Here is a 10,813-nt window from a genome sequence, read left to right as displayed (position 1 = left end):
CTGGAGCGGCTCCATCAGCATAGGCTTGGCTTTGCCTTCCCCCAGGTGGGATACCTGGAGGTCTCCGCCTACCCCAGTCAGCTGTCCAATCCCACCTGGGGGAAGTGTTGCCAAGGAGATCAGGCCAGGTAGGGGAGGGATTACCTGCCCACACAATAGAGGGAGGATCTTACCTGGGAATCCTCACTTGGCTCCAGAGCTTCTCCCACCCTACCCACCCTCAGTTAATGCATTATTTTGCAGGTTAACTTTTCTTCATAGGTTTTGCCAGTTAACTTTTCTTCACAGGTATGCGGGCGCTGCTACGTTAAGGTCGCTGTCAAAGGGCCGGAAAGGAATTTCCCTGCACTGGCAGGTTTTGCCTTTCCCATAGCAAAACGTCACAACTTTGGCGGTATCAGGCCTTGGGCAGAATCCTTTTGTCCATCTTCCTCTTTGCAGCGGCGATACCAGGGTTCCCCGTTAAAGGGGTTTCTGAAGGGAGGCTTTGACCGTACGCCGAAAGGTCATAATTGCTCTCCCCTGCGGCGGCGGCATAACGGGGGCGGCTATCTCTGCTTGAACATATGTTCTCCAGAGCCGGCCCATCCCCCCACACACACACTGGATAACCCTGATGCTCCCTAGGTCCCTGGCTGGGGACTGGGGAGGGAGAACGCCCAATGCCTGAGCCAAGGTCTACCCACATTTGAAATTTAATAAAGTTGTGGCCAATTTAATCCCATAGCACGTTGTCTTGAGTCATTATTCCACATGACGGGGGGACCGCTCGGGATCTGGGGACTCCGCCTGTCCACGCAAATACTTCATTCAAATGAGGATATTGTATACACATGGAGAGCCATTGAAGTTGATAGATGTAACTAATTTAGCAGGGGTGGATATGGCTAATATCTTCTTCTTCTTTGGTGATCACTCGTAGCTGAGTAAGATTGTCTTCCACAAACACAGTTTTAACAATGAGTTTGCAAGTGACTATGGAGGCCAATTCTGGATCCACACATCCTTCCACAGTGGTGACATTAGTTACCAGGTGGGAGTTGATCACGGTGTGGATTTGTCAAGTGTGCCTTCCTCTTAGCATGTTTCTCCCTTGTGTCCTGAGTTCTACTGTCTTCAAAGCCCATGACACCTTTGGTAAAGGCTGTTTTCCAATTGGAGCACTTGCAGGCCAGTGTTTCCCAGTTGTCAATGTTTATACTACATTTTTTAAAAGATTTGCTTTAAGAGAGTCTTTAAACCTTTTGTTGACCACCAGCATTACGCTTTCCATTTTTAAGTTCGGAATAGAGTAGTTGCTTTATGTGGCACTATGAGCAAGGACAAAATCTGGTGCCCACTTCTAAATATTTCTTCTTTTCACAACAATTCATTCATTTATTATTTTCCAACTCTCTTGGCTTGGTGCCCTGTTCAGAGGAGCCACCTAGACAGCACTAGATTCAGCACTGGACTTAGATTCTTTGATTTCCACAGTTCTGCTCTCTATATAACTTAGTTGTCTACAATCCTATATGTTCATCACGTAACCAAAGGTTCAGGAACAAAACCTCTACAGTAGCTTCTTAAACCTATATTGAACGTGCTCGTCACTCTTATCTAGAGGGAAGAGATGAGACAGCAGGAAACACAAAATTCTGTTGCATTAAATGTCCTGAAATTTGTGTTATTGGATGGATCTACATGCTCTCCATTCTTACCCAGAGGGAAGAGATTAAAAATGCCATATAGATTTGTGAAAGCTGATGAGGACTTGAGTCTTTTGGTAGCAGCTGACATTTTCTTGTATGATGCAGAACATAACACAGGCCCTCTGATGGTACAGCAAGAAACACAAAATTCTGCTACTGGAAATCACAGGAGTGGAGGGTATTATTGTGCTTGAATCCTGCTTGCACATTTCCCATGCACAGATCTGATTGACCACTGTGAGAACAGCATGGTGGGCTAGATGAGCTACTGAGTTGATCCAGTATATTCTTCTTACATTTTTATGGTATCATTTGGGGGTGGGGGTGTTACAATATTCTGTTCCACCTTAAGAGGAACAAGCTGTTGTGTGTCACATGCCTGTTTACACTCCAGCACAGCTTGCTGGAAACTTGCGTTTGTGTATAGCTTTTGCTTATGCCGCTTGCTCTTGGACACGAAAGGGAGAAGACATGTTTTTCCTTTGTCCTGATGCTGTATAAACTGCTTGTAAATATGCTTTACACAGCCTCTATCTGCCCTTCTGTTGCGAAGAGTTTTTTTTACTCTGCTGGCTTGTGTGCTCAGCTTCTGAAGGCTTCTGAAGCTCGAGTTGCAGTTACATGGCGATCCAAGGACCGGAAATCGCCTGGCAACTGTCTGGTGGGCTGGAGCGAGCTGGGGGCCTGCCAAATGCCCCCGCTTCCTTGGAAGCATCTATCAGGAAGGAGGGCACAGAAGAGGAGTGAAAAAATACCCTGACCTCTTTGAGATGTTGATCTCACCTTCGCCTTTTGACTTATAAACCTGAACACGTATTGCAGATCACAGCACCTAGATTAAAAGGAATTTATGAGCTCAAGCAATGAAACTCAGATGGAATAACAAACTACTGAGCAATCCTGCGCTGTTGTGTCATGGGAATGTTCAGCCACATGGATCCAATGAGAAGGTCCATGCCAGTGTTGCTATTCAAGAAACCACCCTTTTGAAGTAACCTCAACAGAGTGTGTGCGATGTGAGGATTATAGCGTGATAAGCTTCAAATGCTGCCTAATTACAGACCTTGGGGAAATTGCTGTCATTGTGGAAGATGTGAATAAACTCTACGAATATGTGATTGGTAGATAGTGGATGCAACACATAGACATGTGCTTTAAGTAGCAATGAAGCATGAGTCCATTCATTGATGGTGCTCTTGGAGCTCTATAAAAGGATCCCCTGTCTCTGAGCTCTTTACTCGTTGACTTGAATCTCCATTGAGCTGACAAGTTCTGACTGCTGTACAAGGTAAGTTCAATTCAATTGCTGGGAGACTAGTAATTTAAGTAGCATATAATGTCTTCCAGAACCCCAGTCCTGAAATTTTTGCTATTGGGTGGTTCTACCAAAAATACTTGAAGGATCAGATCCATCAGGTTGTCTACTTTACTGATAGAATATGGGTTATTCCTTCAGCTGGGAATGTTCTTTGCTGCAACTGAGAACCGTACATTTCTGATGGCAACTATTTAAATCTTCTGAGAGTGTTCAGATAGTTTCTGAATATTGACCTAATACTGGATAGGCCAGATGCTTTCTATAGATGATAGTTGGCAAACAATCTTATATTTTATGAGAAAAAGTTACAGAGCTCACATATAATGGTGTGGCTTAGTTAGTTAGTTAGTTAGTTAGTTAGTTAGTTAGTTGGTTAGTTAACTGATGAAAAGGGTATTTCATGCCTGAAAACATCTGATGGTTGGTATGCAATATTATTTGAATGGATTTGACAGCAACTATCCGTATCTGAAGGCTACTTAAATAATATGGAACACATGGAAAGCGTTAAGTTGCTCAGGTTTCAAATTCAGAGGGAGTGGGGAGGGAATCACATTCAAACTATTGATTTTGATTGCATATTAAAAACTCAAGTGATAAACTTTGGGAATGTCCAATAAAGATGAATTATGTATTCCATTTCTACCTTCAGTTGAAAAAGCTAAAATATTATACGGACATAATTAATTTAATTATAAATTATTGAATAATAGAATGAAAAATTATAAAATAATAATAATAAGGGTGAACCATAATGAAAGGATCCTGAACAGAGAACAGATAAATCATGACTTCCAAGTTGTACACATACTGAATAATGCATGGATGAGAACATATCATGGTTTGATTACAATAAATCCTTATTTGTTTCTTTCAGCTTCACTCCCTCAAAATGTCCTGTTGTGGAGGTCAGAGTTCCCGCTGTTCCAAGTGTGGCTGCTCCCCCTGCTGCTGCCAAAGCCGTCAAGTCTGTTCCAGATGTGGTTGCTCTCCCTGCTGCTGCCACAAGCGCAGCTGCTGTTCCAGATGTGGCTGCTCTCCCTGCTGCTGCCAAAGCCGTCAAGTCTGTTCCAGATGTGGCTGCTCCCCCTGCTGCTGCCACAGGCGTAGCTGCTGTTCCAGATGTGGTCGTTCCCCCTGCTGCTGCCAAAGCCGTCAAGCCTGTTCCAGATGTGGTTGCTCTCCCTGCTGCTGCCACAGGCGCAGCTGCTGTTCCAGATGTGGCTGCTCCCCGTGTTGTTGCTCTAGCCGTGGCTATTGCAACCAGTCTCGCTATACTTGCCAGCAGTACAAGTACTGAGCACTTTAGAAATTGTTACCTGGGCTCTGGATCTGAAGCTTTATAGCAATCCTAACACCCAGAAGCGAATGCCAGCTTGCTTTTTGCCAGCTCAAAACCTGAAATCAAGGTCAAAAAATATGCCTGCTTGTTGCCTTCCTGAGTTAACCTCATTGAGGTTGATGCTTCTAGCTCCATTCCCGCAACCTTCAGGAAACTGGAATTCTTCTCTTCAATCAGTCTCAAAAATCCAGATGAAAGAGTCTTTTTTTCTTGAAATAGATGGTGCTTTCACTTTCTCCATGGTGTCTGGGATATGAATGAATAAATCTGAATTCATGGTAATGCCTTGTGCTCTTGATCTGGTCTGTCTTCCTTGTAATCACCATCCATCCATCCATTCACCACCACCCTCATTTATTAAATTTGTATATTGCCCTTCATTCAAAGATCAAAGGGTACTTCACAACATCAAAACACAAACTGAAAACACAAAATACATAATAAAACAAGGAAGAGTAAAACAATGAGATCACACACACACACACACACACACACACACACACACTGAGAGAGAGAGAGAGAGAGAGAGAGAGAGAGAGAGAGAGATTCAAAAGGCCGTAGAATGTTAATCAACCAAACATCTGGTTAAAGAGATATTATCATTTTTAAAATTTCAGTGGGTCTCCTCTTTGTTGTCAACTGAGTTTTGCCAACTCAGGAAATGAGTTGCTCCTTGTACTGTTGGTCTGGTCTGTTTCTCATGAAACCACCACCTATTCATCATCATCATCATCATCATTTAATAAATTTGTGTACTGCCGTTCATCCAATTCACAACATAAAAACGCAAAAATGAAACACAAAATACACAGTAAAACAAAGAAAAAAGCAAAAGAAACTGATAATCACCTCTGACAAACACATTTAAAAGGACATAGAATGTTAATCAGCCAAACACCTGGTTAAAGAGATCATCATCATCATCATCATCACCATCATCATAATTTATTATATATACCCCGCCCATCTGGTTGGGTTTCCCCATCCACTCTGGGCGGCTTCCAACAGAACACTAAAATACAATAACCTATTAAACATTAAAAACTTCCCTAAACAGATATTGTCATTTGTTAAATTTCAGTGAGTGCCTCTGGGGAATAACTTAGACCATATTCATGCAGTATGTCTGAAACACTCTGGTACTATTTTGATAGCCGTTGCTTCCCTCAAAGAAACCTGGGAGCTGTCACTTGTTATGGGTGCTGAGAGTTGTCAAGAGACCTCTGTTCCCCTCCCAGAGCTTCAATTCTCAGGGGAGCTTAACAATCCATTTTCCTGGGGAACTCAAGGAATTGTAGCTGCTGGAGGGGAATAGGCTGTCCCATGACAACTCCCAGATCCCTTACGAGACGGCAGCTCCCAGAATTCTAGGGGGAACCTATGACTGTTAAAGATGTATCACAGTACTTGAAAAATATGGTTTGAATGTGGCCTTGGTTGAATACAATACAAAGATCTTGCCGTGACTGTGAAATGGGATGACACTGGATGTCAGGGTTGGTTTATGAATGGGTGGAGAAACCTTCTCCAGCCCAATGGCTGCATTCCAGCTTGGGCAATTAATAAAACACAGCTCTGGTGCCCTTCTGTGTACATAGGTTCCTGCTGATGCAACTCTGCCATTCCAGTTGAAGTTGGGGCAAAACTCCAATAAAAACATTAAACAGAAAACTTAAAAATAAATAAATAATCACATCCCTCTCATACTCATATTCTGATATTTCAACTTGGAAAGACAATGGGAGATATTTTTTCTAAATTCCCCCATACTCTGGCCAATCAGTTCTTTGCACTCATCAGCCAATTCCATTCCAATGCTGTGGCTATGGCAAAACTTCTCAACAAAGAAGGAGGAGGGAGAGAGAACCAGAATAAAGGGAGGCCACACAACTTTCCTCCTTGTAGAGAAGAAACGGTGACAAACACTTCTGAACCAAGATAAAACACTTACGTGTTAATAACTTTATATTTTTATAAAGTTATGTATATACATGACTATTCATAAAAAAAATCACAGCAGTTCACAAATGTACATAATACCATACAAAAAAAAAAAACCATATAGAAAGTCAAGCTGAGAGTTCAGCAAACTCTTGTGGAAAGATTTATTCCTAATTGCTAGCCTCAGCCTGACAAAATAGAGAAGACTTCAGGAGGTGTTTAAAAGTTGAAACAGAAGGTTCCTGCTGAACTGGGCAGATAACACTAAAGGTTTGGTTTCCTGTTGTCACGTAAGTCTTGCCAACTCAGGAAATGAGCAACAATGCTCTACCTACAGATGATCTTGGTGACTGAGCTGAGATACCAGGGTTCAGATGGTCTCTGGACCTCAGCTGTACAGGGCTTTGTAGATTAACACAAGGACCTTGAACCTGCCTCAGAGGTAGATGGGCAGCCAGTGAATACGCTTTAACAATTGTATTACGAGATGCCTCCATGAGCCAGATGCCTCCATCAGCAATGCAGCTGGCACAATCTGCACCAGTTGAAATTTCCACCCTAGGCCAAAAGGGCAGCACCACATACAGCCCATTGCAGTTTTCCAGCCTTGAGGTTACACACATGTGGTCATGTTTTCAGCTAGTTAGGAGCAAATGGCAGTATTCAACTAAATAATTGCATAGGTATAATGACTTCCACTTGGGCAATGGAACTTTTCCCCTAACCACCCCTGTGTGTGACCCACACCATCCTCAAATCTGCTCCACAGGTTGGGGAAAACCCCTGAAAATATAAATAAACCCCCAGAAGAAGCAGAATGACTGGCAACACCTGGAGGACCACAGGTCCCCTAAGCATGACAAACAGGGGGTGGGTGATGTCTTCTGCATATTTCAAACATTTCAAAGGTAGTCAGAAAAAGAATTGTTCATTTACTATGCTGCTAAGCCTCCAGGAGTGAAGGTTTTAACCAGTCTACATCTGAAAGTCTACATCATATTGTTACAATCCAATTCTTTTCACATATAAAGTCATGAGTTCCTAGATTTCACACATAACTTCCAGCTCATCTTCTGAGCATGGGTGTTAGGTGTGATAACCATGAGGTCTTGCATCACAAGCACATCATTGGATCTTAGCCAGAGGGTTTGAGGTACTACTGATGACAGTACTTCCGTAGAAGAGCAATTACTAAAATCAGGCTTGGTTTCATCTAACCAAAGTCCATCCGGTACAGAGTTCTGTTTTCAATAGAGGACAGCAAGGAGCAAATATGCAGAACATGAAAGACACACACCCTTTCTTCTTATTTGCCCACCCTCCTCCTTCTCAGAGAAACACAACATTTGGGGCAGTTTAGTGTAGAGGAAAGCTGCGATAGAGGTGACATGGCATTACAAGTTTATAAAATTATACATTGCATGGAGAAAGCCAATAGGGAAAATCATTTCCCCCTTCTCTCATAATTCTACTACTTGTGGACATCCAATAAGGCTGAATGTTGGAAGATTCAGCACAGATACAACCATTTCTTCAAACCACACATAGTTAAACTATGGAATTCATTCGCACAGGAGGCAGTGATGGCCACCAACTTCGGTGGCTTTAAGAGAGGATTGGCCAGTAGCCATGATGGTGTTGCTGTGCCTCCACAATTCAGGGCAGCAGTGCTTCTGAATATAACATTCTGGACATAACAGGAGGGGAGAGTCACTCAGGTGTTCAGATCCTGATGGTGAGCTGCCAATTGGGAGATTTGGTTGATTATTGTGAGAACAGGATGTTGGACTGGATGAGCCATTGTCCTGCTCCAGTAGCCTCTTCTGATGGGGAGAACCTGTGGACAGCTGTTCCTGGGTTTCAATTCCCCGCAGCTCCAGCCAGAAGGACTTCTCTTGTCCACTCCTTGCATTAATGTATCCATTCAAGTTGAGTGAAAATTTGGAAAAGGCTGGGGCCGAGTGTGAAATGCAGGACTGATTCATATGCAATCTGAGCAACCTATTGTCAGGCTGCTGTCAGCAACTTTCATGGCCAGTTGCTGAGGAATGTACAAAGACAAGGAATGTTCTTATCGTCTGCTTTTTATTCAGTATTACACAGAGAGAGAGAGAGGCTTTAGAACCCAGCCTCTTGAATTATGGTGTTGTCCTGAGTGAATCTCCACCCTACCCCCATCTCCCCACTTCCTCATTCATCACGTGAAGGATCAGATCCATCAGGCTGTCTGCTTTACTGCTTGATTTTTGATGTGCTCTTTGCTGTGGTCGAGAACCATACATTTCCACTGGCAACCATTTAAATCTTCTGAAACTGTTCAGATAATTTCTGAATACTGACCTAATACTGGATAGGCAAAGGGATGCGGGTGGTGCTGTGGGTTAAACCACAGAGCCTAGGACTTGCCGATCAGAAGGTCGGTGGTTCGAATCCCTGTGACTGGGTGAGCTCCCGTGGCTCAGTCCCTGCTCCTGCCAACCTAGCAATTCAAAAGCACATCAAAGTGCAAGTAGATAAATAGGTACCGCTCCGGCGGGAAGGTAAACGGCGTTTCCGTGTGCTGCTCTGGTTCGCCAGAAGCGGCTTAGTTATGCTGGCCACATGACCCGGAAGCTGTACGCCGGCTCCCTCGGCCAATAAAGCGAGATGAGCACCGCAACCCCAGAGTCAGCCACAACTGGACCTAATGGTCAGGGGTCCCTTTACCTTTACTGGATAGGCAAACTCAAGGAAGTGTGAAATCCATGGGATCGTTCCGTTCTGAGGGCTTTGTTCTGGATCTAGTCAGATTTTGAGCTTAAACAAGTAGATTAAAGTTGATACTGGACTTGTCCAGATTGGGTCGAAGTACAGTGGTGCCCCGCAAGATGGAAAACCCGCTAGACGAAAGGGTTTTCCGTTTTGGGGGCGCTTCGCAAAACGAATTTCCCTATGGGCTTGCTTTGCAAGACAAAAATGTATTGCGAGTTCCTGCGGGGTTTTTTCCCTCCCCCCCCCCCCATTTTCCTAAGCCCTAAGCCGCTTATCAGCTAATCCGCTAAAAGCTGCTAAACCGCTAATACAGTAGCGCTAATCCGCTAAGCTGTCAATGGGCTTGCTTCGCAAGACGAAAAAACCGCTATACGAAGAGCCTCACGGAACGGATTAATTTCGTCCTGCGAGGCACCACTGTATCCTGGATTGCTCCATATCCAATTGGGTCCACCCAGAGCAATCCAGAGCTGAAAAGGGGGGAGAGGAGAGAAGGATGGGTAGCATGTAGGGAAAGACACAAGGGTCACCTCTGTGTCCCTCCTTTCTAGAGATGGTTTCTATAGATGACAGTTGACAAACAATCTTACATTTTATGAGAAAAGTTACTGAGCTCACATGCACTGCTTATTTATTTATTCATGTTGGTAAATAATGGGAAAGGACATTGCATGCCTCTAGAAATTAGATGGTTGGTGTGCAACATTATTTGAATGCATTTGAAAGCAAGTAGACATATCTGAAGGCTGCTTAAATAATATGGAACAGACTGAAAGTGTTAAGTTGCCCAGGTTTCAGATTCAGAGGGTGTGTGTGTGGGGGGGGATCACATTCAAACTATGGATTTTGATTGCATATTAAAATCTTAAGTGGTGAGATTTGAGGATACTGAATAAGAATGAATTATACATTCCAATCTGACATTCATCTGAAGAAGCTAAAATATAATATAGACATAAATAACGCTGAACAGAAAAGCACTTTAGGAAAATCATGACTTCCAAGATGCACATTGAACAATGCATATTGAACATACTGTGGTTTGATTACACCAAAGCCTTATTTGTTTCTTTTAGCTTCATTACTTCAAAATGTCCTGTTGTGGAGGCCAGAGTTCCCGCTGTTCTAAGTGTGGCTGCTCCCCCTGCTGCTGCCAAAGCCGTCAAGTCTGTTCCAGATGTGGCCGTTCCCCCTGCTGCTGCCAAAGCCGTCAAGTCTGTTCTAGATGTGGCTGTTCTCCCTGCTGCTGCCACAGGCGTAGCTGCTGTTCCAGATGTGGCCGCTCTCCCTGCTGCTGCCAAAGCCGTCAAGCCTGTTCCAGATGTGGCTGCTCTCCCTGCTGCTGCCACAGGCGCAGCTGCTGTTCCAGATGTGGCTGCTCCCCATGTTGTTGCTCTAGCCGAGGCTATTGCAACCAGTCTCGCTATACTTGCCAGCAGTACAAGTACTGAGCACTTTAGAAATTGTTACCTGGGCTCTGAATCTGAAGATTGATAGCAATCCTAATACCCAGAAGCGAATGCCAGCTTGCTGTTTGCCAGCTCAAAACCTGAGACATTGAGATCAATGTCAATATATATATATATATTTAATGCCTGCTTGTTGCCTTCCTGAGTTAACCTCATTGAGGTTGATGCTTCTAGCTTCATTCCTGCAACCTTCAGGAAACTGGAATTCTTCTCTTCAATCAGTCTCAAAAATCCAGATGAAAGAGTCTTTTTCTTGAAATGGATGATGCTTTCATTTTCCCCATGTGTCTGGGATATGAAT

General features: G+C 43.7%; 1 long non-coding RNA gene across 1 annotated transcript; it reads left to right on the top strand.

Moving 5' to 3' along the window:
* The first annotated feature begins 2,883 nt into the window (after positions 1 to 2,883).
* On the top strand, positions 2,884 to 4,633 carry LOC307205396. The gene is made up of 2 exons (XR_013833999.1): positions 2,884 to 2,979; positions 3,887 to 4,633. It is a non-coding gene; the product is annotated as an uncharacterized lncRNA (long non-coding RNA).
* Positions 4,634 to 10,813: the final 6,180 nt, after the last annotated feature.

The sequence above is a fragment of the Podarcis cretensis genome (genome assembly GCF_951804945.1).
Source record: "Podarcis cretensis genome assembly, chromosome: 16".
In the NCBI taxonomy this organism is placed as follows: Eukaryota; Metazoa; Chordata; class Lepidosauria; order Squamata; family Lacertidae; genus Podarcis; species Podarcis cretensis.
This window is presented reverse-complemented; position numbering and strand designations above follow the sequence as displayed.